This window comes from Rutidosis leptorrhynchoides, chromosome 4 (genome assembly GCF_046630445.1).
Source record: "Rutidosis leptorrhynchoides isolate AG116_Rl617_1_P2 chromosome 4, CSIRO_AGI_Rlap_v1, whole genome shotgun sequence".
NCBI classification, from domain to species: Eukaryota; Viridiplantae; Streptophyta; class Magnoliopsida; order Asterales; family Asteraceae; genus Rutidosis; species Rutidosis leptorrhynchoides.
The window spans coordinates 578,018,659-578,035,234 of NC_092336.1; positions in this window are offsets into that span (position 1 = coordinate 578,018,659).

Sequence of the window (16,576 nt, forward strand, 5' to 3'; positions counted from 1 at the left end):
GTTTTCCACATTTATAACAAACTACATTGGCATAACTTGCTCCGACACTACTTGCTCTGCCATTACTCGTTCCGACACCATTTGTTCCTTTCGTTCTATTAACCCCTGGTCCGTAGACCTCACACTTCGCCGCGCTATGACCATTTCTTTTACACTTGTTGCAAATTTGGTGCAGAACCCCGAGTGATACTTTTCACACCTTTGGCATAGCTGCTTCTGATTGTTGTTGCTGTTGAGGTTATTATTGTTGTTGGGATGATTGTTGTAGTTGCTGTTGTTGTTGTTGTTGTTGTTGTTGTTGGGCCGTTTGTTGTAGTTGCGATTGTTGGGATAATTGTTGCGATTATTGTTGTAATTGTTGTTGTTGCTGTATTGGCGATTCTTATCACCGTTTTCCTCCCACTTTCTTTTGACTTGCTTCACATTGGCCTCTTCAGCAGTCTGTTCTTTAATTCTTTCTTCAATCTGGTTCACTAGTTTGTGAGCCATTCTACATGCCTGTTGTATGGAGGCGGGCTCGTGTGAACTTATATCTTCTTGGATTCTTTCCGGTAATCCTTTCACAAACGCGTCGATCTTCTCTTCCTCATCTTCGAATGCTCCCGGACACAATAGGCACAATTCTGTGAATCGTCTTTCGTACGTGGTAATATCAAATCCTTGGGTTCGTAACCCTCTAAGTTCTGTCTTGAGCTTATTGACTTCGGTTCTGGGACGGTACTTCTCGTTCATCAAGTGCTTGAATGCTGACCACGGTAGTGCGTACGCATCATCTTGTCCCACTTGCTCTAGATAGGTATTCCACCATGTTAACGCAGAACCTGTGAAGGTATGTGTAGCATACTTCACTTTGTCCTCTTCAGTACACTTACTTATGGCAAACACCGATTCAAACTTCTCGGTCCACCGTTTCAATCCGATCGGTCCTTCGGTTCCATCAAATTCCAAAGGTTTGCAGGCAGTGAATTCTTTGTAGGTGCATCCTACACGATTTCCTGTACTGCTAGATCCAATGTTATTGTTGGTATGTAGCGCAGCCTGTACTGCGGCTATGTTTGAAGCTAGAAAAGTACGGAATTCCTCTTCATTCATATTCACGGTGTGTCGAGTAGTCGGTGCCATTTCCTTCAAAATAGTTAAATGGAACAAGTTAATCATACAGAATATTAAGAGTAGTTAATAGTATTTCGTAGCATAATATGAACTCATTTATAAAAGCTTTTTCTTCATATTAGCGTTTTATAAGTTTAAATTCGGGTAGTACCTACCCGTTAAGTTCATACTTAGTAGCTAATATACAATTCAACTACTACAATTCTATATGAAAAACTGATTATAATAATATTTCGCGTTCAAACTTTTACACAATATTTTACAAACTTACAATACCGCTTATTTTACATAAAGCATGAAATATAGCACACAATAACTTTGATACAAGATAGTTGTGAAGATAATTCTAGCTAGTACACAAGTTGTTCAGCAAAGGCAATAAAGACACGTAATTCATACGTCCAGAAACAAGTCATGCATTCTGGTTTTACTAGGACTACTTCCCATCCTTGGTCTTGTGGAACATAACCGTTATGGCCGTTGATAAGACAGCGTGTTGTAACGTCGTCAAAGGGACGAGGGTTACGTAATGTCCAACAGTCCCGTAACAATCTAAAAACCTCATTTCTTACCCCAATTACCGACTCCGTCACTTGTGGAAACGCTTTGTTTAATAGCTGTAGCCCGATGTTCTTTTTCTCACTTTGGTGAGAAGCGAACATTACTAACCCGTAAGCATAGCATGCTTCTTTATGTTGCATGTTAGCCGCTTTTTCTAAATCATGAAGTCCTATATTCGGATACATTGAGTCAAAATAATTTCTTAACCAGTTGCGTAAAATAGCATTTGGGTTCCCCGCAATATATGCGTCAAAGTAAACACATCGTAACTTATGGGTTTCCCAATGTGATATCCCCCATCTTTCAAACGAAAGTCTCTTATAAACCAAGACATTCTTGGAACGTTCTTCGAATATCTTACAAACTGATCTCGCCTTAAATAGTTGTGCCGAGGAATTCTGACCGACTCTAGACAAGATTTCATCAATCATGTCTCCGGGTAGGTCTCTTAAAATATTGGGTTGTCTATCCATTTTGTGTTTTTAAACTGTAAAATAGACAAGAGTTAGATTCATAAAAAAATACTTATTAATACAAGCAATTTTTACATATATCATAAAGCATAAGCACACTATATTACATATATTACACCACACGAATACAACTATCTTATTCCGACTCGCTTGTTTCTTCTTCTTCGGTTTTGGTTCGTTTTGCCAAGTTTCTAGGGATATATGATGTTCCCCTAATACGAGCCGTCGTGATCCACATTGGTTTAGAAAAACCTGGTGGTTTAGAGGTTCCCGGGTCATTGTTACAACTTAAGGACTTCGGGGGTTGACGATACATATAAAGTTCATCGGGGTTGGAATTAGATTTCTCTATTTTTATGCCCTTTCCCTTATTATTTTCTTTTACCTTTTTAAATTCAGTTGGGGTAATTTCTATAACATCATCGGAATTCTCGTCGGAATCCGATTCATCGGAGAATTGGTAATCCTCCCAATATTTTGCTTCCTTGGCGGAAACACCATTGACCATAATTAACCTTGGTCGGTTGGTTGAGGATTTTCTTTTACTTAACCGTTTTATTATTTCCCCCACCGGTTCTATTTCTTCATCCGGTTTCGATTCTTCTTCCGGTTTCGATTCTTCTTCCGGTTCCGACTCTTCTTCCGGTTCCTCTTCGGGAACTTGTGAATCAGTCCACGAATCATTCCAATTTACACTTGACTCTTCATTATTATTAGGTGAGTCAATGGGACTTGTTCTAGAGGTAGACATCTATCACATAATATCAAACGCGTTAAGAGATTAATATATCACATAATATTCATATGTTAAAAATATATAGTTTCCAACAAAATTTGTTAAGCAATCATTTTTCAAGTAAACACGGTCGAAGTCCAGACTCACTAATGCATCCTAACAAACTCGATAAGACACACTAATGCAAAATTCTGGTTCTCTAAGACCAACGCTCGGATACCAACTGAAATGTCCCGTTCTTATTGATTAAAAACGTTCCATATTAATTGATTTCGTTGCGAGGTTTTGACCTCTATATGAGACATTTTTCAAAGACTGCATTCATTTTTAAAACAAACCATAACCTTTATTTCATAGATAAAGGTTTTAAAAAGCTTTACGTAGATTATCAAATAATGATAATCTAAAATATCCTGTTTACACGCGACCATTACATAATGGTTTACAATACAAATATGTTACAACAAAATAAGTTTCTTGAATGCAGTTTTTACACAATATCATACAAGCATGGACTCCAAATCTCGTCCTTATTTAAGTATGCGACAGCGGAAGCTCTTAATAATCACCTGAGAATAAACATGCTTAAAACGTCAACAAAAATGTTGGTGAGTTATAGGTTTAACCTATATATATCAAATCATAATAATAGACCACAAGATTTCATATTTCAATACACATCCCATACATAGAGATAAAAATCATTCATATGGTGAACACCTGGTAACCGACATTAACAAGATGCATATATAAGAATATCCCCATCATTCCGGGACACCCTTCGGATATGATATAAATTTCGAAGTACTAAAGCATCCGGTACTTTGGATGGGGTTTGTTAGGCCCAATAGATCTATCTTTAGGATTCGCGTCAATTAGGGTGTCTGTTCCCTAATTCTTAGATTACCAGACTTAATAAAAAGGGGCATATTCGATTTCGATAATTCAACCATAGAATGTAGTTTCACGTACTTGTGTCTATTTTGTAAATCATTTATAAAACCTGCATGTATTCTCATCCCAAAAATATTAGATTTTAAAAGTGGGACTATAACTCACTTTCACAGATTTTTACTTCGTCGGGAAGTAAGACTTGGCCACTGGTTGATTCACGAACCTATAACAATATATACATATATATCAAAGTATGTTCAAAATATATTTACAACACTTTTAATATATTTTGATGTTTTAAGTTTATTAAGTCAGCTGTCCTTGTTAGTAACCTACAACTAGTTGTCCACAGTTAGATGTACAGAAATAAATCGATAAATATTATCTTGAATCAATCCACGACCCAGTGTATACGTATCTCAGTATTGATCACAACTCAAACTATATATATTTTGGAATCAACCTCAACCCTGTATAGCTAACTCCAACATTCACATATAGAGTGTCTATGGTTGTTCCGAAATATATATAGATGTGTCGACATGATAGGTCGAAACATTGTATACGTGTCTATGGTATCTCAAGATTACATAATATATAATACAAGTTGATTAAGTTATGGTTGGAATAGATTTGTTACCAATTTTCACGTAGCTAAAATGAGAAAAATTATCCAATCTTGTTTTACCCATAACTTCTTCATTTTAAATCCGTTTTGAGTGAATCAAATTGCTATGGTTTCATATTGAACTCTATTTTATGAATCTAAATAGAAAAAGTATAGGTTTATAGTCGGAAAAATAAGTTACAAGTCGTTTTTGTAAAGGTAGTCATTTCAGTCGAAAGAACGACGTCTAGATGACCATTTTAGAAAACATACTTCCACTTTGAGTTTAACCATAATTTTTGGATATAGTTTCATGTTCATAATAAAAATCATTTTCTCAGAATAAAAACTTTTAAATCAAAGTTTATCATAGTTTTTAATTAACTAACCCAAAACAGCCCGCGGTGTTACTACGACGGCGTAAATCCGGTTTTACGGTGTTTTTCGTGTTTCCAGGTTTTAAATCATTAAGTTAGCATATCATATAGATATAGAACATGTGTTTAGTTGATTTTAAAAGTCAAGTTAGAAGGATTAACTTTTATTTGCGAACAAGTTTAGAATTAACTAAACTATGTTCTAGTGATTACAAGTTTAAACCTTCGAATAAGATAGCTTTATATGTATGAATCGAATGATGTTATGAACATCATTACTACCTTAAGTTCCTTGGATAAACCTACTGGAAAAGAGAAAAATGGATCTAGCTTCAACGGATCCTTGGATGGCTCGAAGTTCTTGAAGCAGAATCATGACACGAAAACAAGTTCAAGTAAGATCATCTCTTGAAATATGATTGTTATAGTTATAGAAATTGAACCAAAGTTTGAATATGATTATTACCTTGTATTAGAATGATAACCTACTGTAAGAAACAAAGATTTCTTGAGGTTGGATGATCACCTTACAAGATTGGAAGTGAGCTAGCAAACTTGAAAGTATTCTTGATTTTTTTGTAACTAGAACTTGTAGAATATATGAAGAACACTTAGAACTTGAAGATAGAACTTGAGAGAGATCAATTAGATGAAGGAAATTGAAGAATGAAAGTGTTTATAGGTGTTTTTGGTCGTTGGTGTATGGATTAGATATAAAGGATATGTAATTTTGTTTTCATGTAAATAAGTCATGAATGATTACTCATATTTTTGTAATTTTATGAGATATTTCTTGCTAGTTGCCAAATGATGGTTCCCACATGTGTTAGGTGACTCACATGGGCTGCTAAGAGCTGATCATTGGAGTGTATATACCAATAGTACATACATCTAAAAGCTGTGTATTGTACGAGTACGAATACGGGTGCATACGAGTAGAATTGTTGATGAAACTGAACGAGGATGTAATTGTAAGCATTTTTGTTAAGTAGAAGTATTTTGATAAGTGTATTGAAGTCTTTCAAAAGTGTATAAATACATATTAAAACACTACATGTATATACATTTTAACTGAGTCGTTAAGTCATCGTTAGTCGTTATATGTAAGTGTTGTTTTGAAACCTTTAGGTTAACGATCTTGTTAAATGTTGTTAACCCAATGTTTATAATATCAAATGAGGTTTTAAATTATTATATTATCATGATATTATCATGTATGAATATCTCTTAATATGATATATATACATTAAATGTCTTTACAACGATAATCGTTACATATATGTCTCGTTTAAAAATCATTAAGTTAGTAGTCTTGTTTTTACATATGTAGTTCATTGTAAATATACTTAATGATATGTTTACTTATCATAGTATCATATTAACTATATATATATATCCATATATATGTCATCATATAGTTTTTACAAGTTTTAACGTTCGTGAATCACCGGTCAACTTGGGTGGTCAATTGTCTATATGAAACATATTTCAATTAATCAAGTCTTAACAAGTTTGATTGCTTAACATGTTGGAAACATTTAATCATGTAAATATCAATCTCAATTAATATATATAAACATGGAAAAGTTCGGGTCACTACAGTCTTCACCTTTTAATATTTAAACAAATATTCCTTGTAAATAGGACAACTGCAACTAAAAGCTTGTCTTTCTTGAGGGATAATGCGATGAAATATATGTTCGTTTTTAGCATTATCAAATATTCCCACACTTGAGCGTTGCTTGTCCTCAAGTAATATAGTCTTGAAATATACTAGAATCACTTCTTTATTCTTCACACTTTGTACATCAGTGATTTCATTACGGCGGTATGAACAATGGTAGTAACGTTATGGTTTACAGTCCCACATGACTATAAAAATTTAGATCCTTTAAGGAAATTGGATCTTTATGAAAACATTTGATCTTTTTGAAAATTCAATCTAGTTTTTACCCCTGATAAGTTTTCCGGAATAACCCTTCACCGGTGTTTGCAAATTCTTTTTGTGGGTTTGGTGGGTTTCAGATTTGAAAACTTTAGCTCAAAACTTGCGGTTTTGTGTCACCCACTTGCTAACCTTGTATTGGGAAAGCAACACGTCCAGTATACTTTCTCCGTATATTACCTTTTGGTAAACTACCGTCCGGTTGTAAAGGAAAGCGTTGAACAAGCAACTGTTAAGGCAATGTCCCCTGACATGCTTTTAATTATGGTCTTATAACATGTCGGATGCAATTACTATCCTTGGTAGGAGCAATAGTAAAGCTCACCCTTATAATTTTCCGGTCTGGCACAAGGTCCTGTCTTTGACCATGCTATGCAACCACCGTTCTTACGGTTGACACCCGATTTGGTTCAGGTGACCTAATGAATTCCAGGTGAATTCCTAGGATTTTACGTTCAATGGTAATGAACGCATTGAAAATGGGTTTTCAGAAAACAAATCGGTTTGAAATTTTGATCAAAATATTTTCTCGTTCAAGCTCGAGTTTAGATATCATTGAATTCCATGAGTTTGTAATTCTCAATCTTTAAGGTCAATCTCAAGGATTGAGTAATATCAGTCTTAAAAGCTGATTTTTGATCTTTAAGGAGATTATCCTTTCTGGGGATCTGATTCATTAGTCTTATCAAGCTAATTTGCACGGCATCCTCCCCATTTTACAAGACAGATCCTCTCATGGTTAGGATAAGTCTGACCACTTGGCGATCCTGTTTGATGCTGAGGTCCGTGGATTTCCTGCTGATTTTAGAGATGACTTTTCTAGATTTTTCGTCAACCTACAGCTGGTCTGGACGACAACTTCATGACCTAAATCAAGAAGCGCATTTTTTTTTGGAAGACTTTACTTCCTTTTAATGATGGAATTGATTCATCGTGTAGATCCATCTTTCTTACAGTAAATCGGGTAAAACTGTTTAGTTTAGTCCAAAGCAAAAGTATCTTCAATTATTTGTTACAAAAATATGTGACTTATGTTTTAAATAACTTGATAAATTTTCCCACACTTGGCTTTTATTTTCTTTTATTTGCCTTTTTATTTTCCTCTATTCCATTTTAAATGAATTCTAACATTTTGGTTTGTTTCTCAATTTATGTCCTTTCCGAGGTAACAATAATTTCGGTGTTAACACCTAGTTTTATCGTTCATAAATATGTATAAACATGATTTTGAATTCATTTAATTGAAAATTTTGAAAAATTTTACTAGAAGTGGGTAGTCAGTATATAAGACTAGGGCTGTTCTTTGTTATCAGAGAGCACTAGATTCTAATACAACTACTACGTTACTAGTATTTTTAATGGTAACCAAGTGTTTAAGTTAAAAATTTTAAAAATCTGAAAGAATTTAACCCCTTCCCACACTTAAGATCTTGCAATGCCCTCATTTGCAAGAAATCAATAACAATTTAAATTATTGAGGGTGATTAGCGTAGAAAAATAATTAAATTTTACCAAAGTTTCCAAACATATTGGCGTTTGTTTGCTGAATGATAAATGGTGCACATCATTTGTTCATTCTGTCTTGTTGTTACATCACATTTGTTTTTTATTTTTGTCGTCAAAAGTACTAGTTTTTGCTGAACTTAATGCCAGTCTTTGAAAATGCGCTGTTTTACCCTGTTTTGTACATGAGATAAACTACAAACACATATATACATATTTTTGAAGTTGGGTTTTCACACCACATTCAAAAATTATTAAAATCTAATAAATTTAGAAAATTATAAAATCTATTATAATAATAAAATAAGAAATAAGAAATAAGAAAATTAAGAATTAGTAACATTACAATAAAATAAACAAAAATAGAAAATTACGGATGAGGAGAATGGTTCCAGTATGGGTCCCAAGCGTATCCATAGATGCTGTAAAATGCTTGGGCCGGGTCATATGTAGGATATGGTGGTCAGCTCTCTAAAGTCCAAGGAGCAAATTTGGGCATAACGGTAGGAATGTAGTCTCTACCTACGTGTGTACAATGACTTATGATTTGGCTTTGATGATACTGCCAATCTTGAAATGCTTTTTGTCTAGCCATTTCATACTCGTGTCGAGCCATAAAAATTTGCATTTCCGTCATTGGATTACCCCCTCCCGGTTGACCTTGCTATTGATCTCTCTCAACCTGTGGATGCCTGCCATCATAACGTGCTGCCGCGTTGTTTCGTTTCTTTAAAACTTTAGCACCATGATAAACACGCAAATCTATTCTATCACGGGGTTCTGGTTCTGCCATTAATATTCCCCCCCGACTTCTATCCACACCAAGATATTCAGCAATTAAAGTAATAAATATACCACCTCCTATTATGCTACCACGCCTCATACCCCTAACCATAGTCAATAAATAATAACCCACACAAAAAGGTATACTTACAGTGCTCTGTGGGTCTCGAATACACATGTGGTAAAACAAATCCTGTTCATTTACCTTTTCCTTATTCTTACCTTGTTGTGTAATCGAATTGGCTAAAAACCTATGTATTACTCTTAATTCAGCTCTATCAATATCAAGATAAGAGTATAATCCCCCCTGAAATCGGCGATGGCTAGTCATCCTACTCTTTACGTCATTCGTATCAAAATTCTCATCCACCCTCCTACCATAAACTATTAACCTCTGACAATCATAAGATGCTAGCTCCTCGGGCGTATATATACGTAAAGCCCGAGCCATATCTAGTAAAGTCATATGGCGCATCTCCCCTCCTAATAAAAATCTAAGAAAACTACGATCGGTTAAAGTATCTACCCGATCATTTATTTCAATAGTACATAATAACTCTATGCACCATTCTCTATACACAGGTCTACACATGTTGAATAAACTTACCCAATCACTAAAAGTAGAATTACCATACCTTTGAGTAAGTAATTCCCTGATTGGCTCGGCCAATTCCACTACCTCTAATGGTTCCCGATCTATAACTCTGGGTACCTCAACATTATTAGACACAAGGTTGTGTAGGTTCTTTTGATATTTTGGATAGTCTATCCAATATCTATCAAATCTCAAATTCGGATGTAAATCTGCCTCATGAATGTTTGAATATAAAACAATTGGGTGAGGCATATCTTGTCGGTATTGGTTATTAATTTCCTGTTGATCTGCATCTTCCGGAGGAGCATTGCGAGCCTGGGATGAAGATTCACCCCTTTCAGTCTGCAAAATAAACACAATTTTTGTGCATCTAAATATGCATTAGTTTTAGAAAAATCATAAATCTAAACAATTACAATGACATGTTTAATCCATATTAAACTCTATACACATTTTCAAAATATTAACAATTCTACACTTTTACAAATATACTTTTACAAAAATGTACACAAAGTTCCTTCGCATTTATCTTTTAAAACATGTCAAAAACAATCATTATAACAATTAAATAAGTTCCTCATGGCATTCATATCAATTAAATCAAGTTCATGCAATTTTGGTTCAAAAAGTCCACTTAAATCTTCATAAATCATGTTTAGGATCAAAGTTTTGATCATTTAGCAACCTAAACATGTTACACTACTCAATTTAGCATAAACTAACAACAAAATTCGGCCATAACCTGTTTATATCAAAAAGCCCTAATTTTGCTCAAGAACACAAACCCTAGATTATTCAAAAATTGAAGTTCAAAGCTTCTAATCATGTTAAATAGCATCAATCTATGTTATACAAGCATAATACACAAACAATTGAAGCATTATTACACTAGAAAGCATCAAAATCGAATTAGGCATGAAATTGTTCAAGAACACTAAAAATTCGGATTAAATGGTGTTTAGGTGTAGAAATTTACCGATTTCCTTGAGTAATTCCTTGATAATAGTCTCCTCATTGTAATTTTATAAAAGATTTGATGAAAAATGGTGAAAAATCACGAATTTGGGAGTGTTTTCGTGGGTTTTTTTCGCAGAAAATTGGTGTGGTTGGTGTACAAACTGGTCTGTTCGACCAGTTATATTTTTTTCTGGATTTTCTAAGCTCCGCGAGTGCGGTGGTGGGAACCCACAAAGCACCGCGAGTCGCGGCTAATTTTTATTTTTTTTTTATAAAACCTTATAACTTTTTAAAACATTTAATTAATTAAATTCTAAAAATTTTGTTTTCCTTTAGGAACGAGGGCGTTTCGGATCGTTGTCCTAGTCCGTCCCTCGACAAAATTTTAAAATTTGTCAATTTAAAGCGCGGTTTTAAAAGCAAAGATTTTTGGGTTTTTTTTAATGTTTTTGGCATACTTTAGTTCAATAAGAATAAAAATAATGATAATAAAAGTTCTCGTCCCTCCCTCGGGTAAAGCAATTTCGGTTCAACTACCTAGTCTTCAACTCACGACGAATTTTAAAAATCATATTTTTAACTTAGCAAAATAAAGTAAATTTTTTGTTTTTACATTTACACCAAACTTAAATTTAAAATGCATAAAATTAAAAATTCATATTAAAAATTCACACCAAACTTAAATTATATTTTTGTTTTAAAAATATTAATTTTTCAAATATTTACAATTTTAAATATATATTAATTTTAACAAGTTTACAATATTATTTTAATATTAATTTTAAAAACAAAGTAAAAATAAAATTAAAAATCTTTTTGGTCTTTTATCCCACTTTAATCAATCAAATATTATCAAAAATATACGCCCCTCTTTTCGGTAAAATAATTTCGGTTCCATAACCTAGTTTAACTTATGACGAATTTTTGAAATATTTTAGGTTGATTCATTAAAGATATTTATACCTTAAAAATAAACGGTAAATTTCGCAGTGATGTAATAAATTTTTGTATGATATCAATAATTTCGGTCGCAAGACCTAATTTTATCGAATACCAATTTAATACTTTATAGCGAATAAATTAGCGTTTATTATCAAAAGGTTAAAAATAAAAATAAAAATAAAAATAAAAACTGTACAAACTTACCTGTGAGATAGTATTCTTAGTGATATGCTCTAGCTCACTCATAAGATAGTCGGACTAATTGATTTTCCATAGCTACATAGGCGTAACCTCGAGCATTCAATGTTTTTTCTTCTAAACATATGAACGGTCCGTCTCTGCATAAAGTAATGAATTCGGTATTGGAATATGTCTGATTCGTCGAACATTTTCCTCCGTGTGACCATTTTCCGCATTTGTGACATCTTTCAAGGTGTCGTGCTCTCCTTTTCGCTGTGGATTTTGATTTTCCTTTACCAAATTGTAACTTATTATTTTCGCATCTGGATTCTTTTCTTACTCCGTCCAATTTACTTCTGATTAATGATACTATTTCACTTGGAAGGGTGTCATTATTACGTTTAGTGATCAAAGCGTGTAGCATTAGACCATGGTTTAATTCACAGGAAGTCTTCATCTCGTAAAACCTAAAAAAAAATAAAAATTCAGAATGGGGGGAGAAGACTGGTTCTTTAGGGTCTGCTAGGGAAAGACCATTCGGGTTCCATTTTCGAGAACTACACGAAAACAGAAAATCTAACTCTAATAAAAATACATATTATCCTTTAAAAACTTGATTCTCCCCACACTTAGTTAGTTGTGGTGTCGAAATTGTGATTAACTTCGTTGTCAACTTTCATTGGACTATCTATGTAATGTTTAACTCTGTGACCATTAACTTTAAATTCAATCCCATTTGAATTTATCAATTCTACTATTCCGTATGGAAAAACTCTTTTGACTATGAATGGTCCAGACCATTTTGATTTCAATTTTCCAGGAAATAGCTTGAATCGTGAATTGAAAATAAGAACTCTATCTCCTTCTTTTAATTCTTTTGAACTTCTGATTCTTTTATCATGTCTTTTCTTCGTTTTTTTCCTTATAGATTAACGAATTTTCGTATGCTTCTTGTCTTAATTCTTCTAATTCGTTTAGTTGACTTAATCGTAGACGTCTAGCTTCATGTAAATCAAGATTACATGTCTTCAAAGCCCAAAATGCTTTGTGTTCAATTTCTACTGGAAGATGACATGCTTTTCCGTAAACGAGTCTAAAAGGTGTGGTTCCAATTGGAGTTTTGTAGGCTGTTCTAAAAGTCCAGAGTGCATCCTCCAATTTAATGGACCATTCCTTCGGATTTGATCCTACGGTTTTCTCTAGAATACATTTTAATGCTCGGTTGGTATTTTCAAATTGTCCATTTGTCTGTGGATGATAAGCAGTGGAGATTTTATGAGTTACTCCATATCTTTTAAGAACTTTCTCAAGTTGATTATTACAAAAATGAGTACCCCGATCACTTATTAAAGCTTTCGGTGTTCCAAACCTAGCAAAAAGGCGTTTTAAAAAGTTGACTACAACTCGTGCATCATTAGTTGGGAGAGCTTGTGCTTCCGCCCATTAAGATACATAATCAATGGCTATGAGAATATATAGATTATTATGAGATTTTGGAAATGGACCCATAAAGTCAATACCCCAAATGTCAAATACTTCACATACTTGAATGACATTTTGTGGCATTTCATCACGTTGACTTATTTTTCCGGCCCTTTGACATGCATCACAAGATTCGCAAAGAAGGTGTGTGTCTTTGTAAATTGTAGGCCAATAGAATCCAGCATCATAAACTTTTCTTGCTGTGAGTTAAGGCCCATAATGCCCTCATGTTGGTCCTGTGTGAGAATGGTTTAAGATTTTACTAGCTTCATCTCCGAATACACATCGGCGTATTATTCCATCGGGACAACTTTTAAACAAATGTGGATCTTCCCAGAAATAGTGTTTTATATCACTAAAGAATTTCTTTCGTTTTTGGTACGACAATCCTTTTTCAAGGAATCCACATACTGAATAGTTTGCATAGTCTGCAAACCATGGAATTTCATTATAATCTATCTTCAATAGATATTCATCAAGAAAGTTGTCTTGTATGGCCGATTCATTTAGAACTTCTAATTCAGGATTTTCAAGACGAGAAAGATGATCAGCGGCGAGATTTTCTGCTCCTCTTTTATCTCAGATTTCAATATCAAACTCTTGTAAGAGTAAGATCCAACGGATTAATCTTGGTTTAGCATCTTGTTTTGAAAATAGGTATCTAAGAGCAGAATGATCAGTATAGACCACTGTTTTAGCTAGAACGAGATATGAACGAAATTTGTCAAAAGCAAAGACAATAGCAAGGAGTTCTTTTTCAGTAGTTGTGTAATTTTTTTGTGCTCCTTGTAACGTCTTACTAGCATAATATATAGGTTGAAATCGTTTTTCAATCCTTTGTCCTAAAACGCCTCCCATTGCAAAATCACTTGCATCGCACATTAGTTCAAATGGTAGATTCCAATTTAGAGTTATCATGATCGGCGCATTAGTAAGTTTTTCTTTAAGAATATTAAAAAATTTGATACATTCATCTGAAAAGATGAATGAAGCATCCTTTTCTAGGAGTTTATTCATAGGAGTAGCAATTTTAGAAAAATCTTTTATGAAACGTCGGTAAAAACCGGCATGCCCTAGAAAACTCCTAACTCCTCTAACATTGGTGGGATGTGGAAGTTTAGCAATTACATCTACTTTAGCTCTATCCACTTCAATTCCTTCTTTTGAAATTTTATGTCCAAGAACGATGTCTTCTTTAACCAAGAAATGGCATTTCTCCCAATTAAGTACTAGATTTGATTGTTCACATCTAATAACCATTCGTTCAAGATTAACTAGACATGATTCAAATGTATCACCGAAGACTGAAAAGTCATCCATGAAAACTTCCATGCATTCTTCTATCATGTCGTGAAAAATCGCCATCATGCACCTTTGAAAGGTTGCAGGGGCATTGCAAAGTCCAAATGGCATGCATTTATAAGAAAAAGTACCATAAGGGCACGTGAATGTGGTTTTTTCTTGATCATCGGGTGCTATTGGAATCTGAAAATATCGGGAAAAACCATCAAGAAAACAATAGTAACTGTTTCCGGCTAATCTTTCCAACATTTGATCAATGAAAGGTAAGGGAAAGTGATCTTTTCTGGTGGCGTCATTTAATTTTCTATAATCAAAACATACACGCCATCCTGTTACAGTCCTAGTAGGAATAAGCTCATTTTTCTCATTTGTAATGACAGTCATGCCACCCTTCTTAGGCACGTATTGAACTGGGCTTACCCATGGACTATCAGAAATTAGATAAATTAAACCTGCATCTAGCAGTTTAATAATTTCTTTCTTAACAACATCTTGCATATTAGGATTTAGTCTTCGTTGGCATTGCACATACGTTTTATGACCTTCTTCCATAAGGATTTTATGTGTGCAATACGAAGGACTTATTCCTTTAATATCATGAATCTTCCATGCAATAGCTGGTTTATGAGCTTTCAACACAGAAATGAGTTGAGATTTTTCATTTTCAGTAAGAGAAGACGATATTATTACAGGTAATTCAGATTCACCATGTAAATAAGCGTATTCCAAATGGTTTGGAAGTGGCTTTAACTATAATGTCGGAGGTTCTTCTATCGATGATTTATATCGATATCTGTCTTCTTCTTTTAGCATTTGAATTTCTTCTGTTGTTGGTTTATATCCATTAACCATAAGTGTAGCTAACATTTCAGTTTCATCAATTGGTTCAGTTCCTTCTCCTAAAGAACATTCTCCTGTTCCTTGTAATTCTGGAAATTCTTCTAACAATTCTGCATGTGAATCTATAGTTTGAATATAATAGCATGTATCTACAAATTAAAATATAAGGGGAGGGGAGCATGGGGTTGGCCGATTGGCCCAAGTGGGTTATTCCAGGGCTCTCGTTTTGCAAAAGCGTGTAATCTTGGTCCGTTTCAAGTGCCGTTTAGTCGTACCGAAGGCCCGGAACGCTAAACCGATCGTTAAATGCAACCAAATGTTAATTTATTAAAAACCCAATAAATTAATTATTTTTAAAAAGTTAATAATTAATAAATTAATTATTAAAAATAAACCCGAGCGTTTCGTTGTTCAAAAAGGCAGTTATCAAAACCGTGTCGTTTTTATCGTATTTCTTTATTTGAAATGTTTATTCGAATTAATATCAACCCATAATAATTATTGCAACCCTTCGAGGACCAAGTATGTATTTATTACACATAAACACACAAAAGTTAAATAATCGCCGTTAAATAGACTAATAGAAGGTTAACGGAAGTGACGGAAAAAGCAGGGTTGTTACATTACCCATCTGTTATTAAAAATTTTGTCCCGAAATTTTAGTGATCGTCCACTGAAGTAGTTTCCTTAGGAAATAGTTGCGGGTATTTCAGTCTCATCTGGTCTTCATGCTCCCACTTGAACTTTGGTCCTCTTTTCGCGTTCCACCGAACTTTAACGATAGGAATTCTGCTCTGTTTCAACTGCTTGACCTCACGGCCCAAGATTTCTATAGGTTCCTCAATGAAATAAAGTTTGTCGTCGATACGCAGTTCCTCTAAAGGAATAATCAAATTATCATCGGCTAAGCACTTCTTCAAGTTGGACACGTGAAAAACATCATGTATACTTCTGATTGCTTGTGACAGCTCCAATCTGTAAGCTACCAGTCCAACTCTTTCGGTTATCTCGAATGTTCCAACATATCTATGACTCAGTTTACCTCATTTCCCAAATCGTATAACACCCTTCCAAGGTGATACCTTAAGCATAACTTTGTCACCAACTTGGAATTCTATGTCCTTCCGTCTAACATTGGTATAACTCTTTTGACGACACCGAGCCGTTCTCAATCATTCTTGGATCTGTAGGACTTTCTCCGTTGTCTCCTGAATGATCTCGGGACCTGTCAACTGACTATCCCCCAATTCACTCCAACATACGGGAGATCTACATTTCCTTCCGTT